This window comes from Silurus meridionalis, chromosome 15, assembly GCF_014805685.1.
Source record: "Silurus meridionalis isolate SWU-2019-XX chromosome 15, ASM1480568v1, whole genome shotgun sequence".
NCBI classification, from domain to species: Eukaryota; Metazoa; Chordata; class Actinopteri; order Siluriformes; family Siluridae; genus Silurus; species Silurus meridionalis.
The window spans coordinates 620,001-622,500 of NC_060898.1; the positions used below are offsets into that span (position 1 = coordinate 620,001).

At 35.6% G+C, this 2,500-nt stretch overlaps 1 protein-coding gene across 1 annotated transcript in view; it reads left to right on the forward strand.

Annotated features, from left to right (window-relative positions):
* Window positions 1–2,179: 2,179 nt before the first annotated feature.
* Window positions 2,180–2,500, forward strand: part of sh3pxd2b (SH3 and PX domains 2B) — a 27,378-nt gene continuing 27,057 nt past the window's right edge. The window contains exon 1 of the mRNA XM_046868723.1: window positions 2,180–2,500. This exon is cut by the window's right edge and continues 433 nt beyond it. The gene's annotated coding sequence lies outside the window, so the exon portion shown is untranslated.

The window sequence follows — 2,500 nt, forward strand, 5'->3', positions numbered from 1 at the left end:
TTAATTGAATAGAATTGTAATATTTTTCGACGCAATACAAATGATGACCACAAGATGGCAGCACTATCTAACTAAAACGCTATTCGTTGACTCGAACTCTTTTCGGTCTTGTTTTAAAAACATCTGCAATTGATATCATCATTTTCATGATAATTCCATCACTGTGTGGTTAAAACTGAATTTTCTCCTTATTAGTCCCACGATAGTATGTATACATATACGTGTGTGTGTGTGTGTGTTTGTGTGTGTGTGTGTGTGTGTGAGTGTGTGTGTGTGTGTGTGTGTGTGTGTGTGTGTGTGTGTGTGTGTGTGTGTGTGTGTGTGTGTGTAAATATATGTACAGTAAATAAATAAGGCCATATCAGTGAGAAATGTGCAGACTGATGAAAAAGTAAATATTTATAAAGTCTATAGTAGTGAAAAAAAATTGCAAAAGTTGAGTACACAAAGTAAATATACACATATATGTGAAAGAGTAGTGCAGATGTATGTAGAGAATGAGGGGTTTATACATTTACAATATGCAGTATCTAAAACTGTACAGAAGTCATACACAGTGTTTATACAGTGTTTACACAGTGTTCTGGTGGTGTAGTGTAGAGTTCAGTAAGGTGATGGTGAAGGTGAAGGTGATGGTGATGGTGGATGGAAAGAAGCTGGTCCTGAACCTGCTGGTTCTGGTGCGTTATGTTCCTGTATCTCCTTCTTGATGGAAGAAGGTTAAACAGTTTGTGACTGAGATGTGAGGAGTAGTTGATGATGTTGTGAGCTCTACTGTGGTGAAGGTGCTCAGTGGCAGGTACTGGGGCACCAGTGATGCGCTCGAGGTTTTCACCAGCTTTTGCAGGGTCGTTTTTACCACTCGTTATTCAATGAGTATAAAAAAGTGCAAAAGTATAAATAATGTCCTTGCATACAAATGTCTGTTAAATAAATAAAATGTAAATGAAAATATCATTTTTCAAGTCACAGATCGATTAATATATATATTTATTTATTTATTTATTTATTTTTTACAATAAGTTTAAATTAATACTTTTTTTGCCAGACAAGTGAAATGTTGCTGTAATACATCTTGGTGTCGGAGGGTGGCGGTGTTGTGCTTCTCCTGATTATTATAATTTATTTCATTTCCAATTCTGTACACAAATGAAGGCTAAATCCTCTAACTGGTCAACAACAGGGACCTAACAGCCAATCAGATTTCAGCTCTGTCCTGTTCTGGGTCTAAGCAAAAATATAATATAAGTAATAATATATGTTATTTAATTTTATTAAAAATATTTTTGTGTTCAAAATAAATCACATAAATCCAATGGCGTTGTTTCTAAACAGCACAGAAATCAATTTCTCACTTTAAAATTCTTCAACTTGGGACAATTTACACCCTTCATATGAGATAATGCAAAGTGTAGACTTTTCCATTTGTTGGGAAACTCCCTAAAAGACGCACACACACACACACACACACACACACACACACACACACACACACACACACACTGCTGGGTGTGTTTGGATATTTGATGAATCAGGATTCCGAGTGTTTTTTATGGTTATAGAGTGAAATCGGTTGGTGATGATGTGAGAACAGTGAGGAGTGAAAGTGATGAATCTCCTACAGCATGAGTGCAAACACAAAACACTCAATTTAAACCAGAAGAACTTCAGTCCTAGACGTCTGAGTCGAGGTTGTTGATGATGAGGATCATCAGCGTGATGATGAGACTGAAAGACGGGATGAAATGATGAAAAATCTGATGGTGGTTAGAGGAGGAATCACTTTCATTCAGATACAGAAGATCTCATCTTATCTCATCGTATCTCATTGTATCTCATCTTATCTCATCTTATCTCATCATATCTCATCTTATCTCATCATATCTCATATCAGCTTTAAACTGCCCCAAGACACACAAACTCCACCTCGCCGCATAAATCCACTTTGTTAGGAAATTAAATGTGAAAGAAGAACCAAAGGCAAAAATACACCAGAAAACATCATGCACAAAGTTTATAAGGAAGACACGCCCCCTGTGGGTGGGGCTTGTACACTTTTGAGAGCATTTTATTGGATGAACACACGACTAGTACAGGATGAGTCATCAAAAAGATTAAATCAATAATAAACTACAGAAATATGAAAAGTGTACAATAAAAACTTTTTTTATCAAATGATAAATTGTGAGTTTATCAGTAGCAGCATTCAAGTTACAGTTTCATCCTGAAATTCCCACATCCAACATGAAGTTCTTTTCCTGCTTCTGCTTCCACGGCGTGTCGGATTCAACACATCAGCACTTTAACTATTATATATATATATTAGTCATTTTTTTAGACGTAATAAACATCTATAAATCCTGGTTTAATAAATTATAGCGCATGAAATAAACAGGTGAATAAAATAAAAGCAGCAGAGCAGAAGTGAAAACACGTTTAGAGAGAAGATCGTGCGTTAGAAATAAAAAGATCTACAATCTTGAAGATGACGATTTTTTAT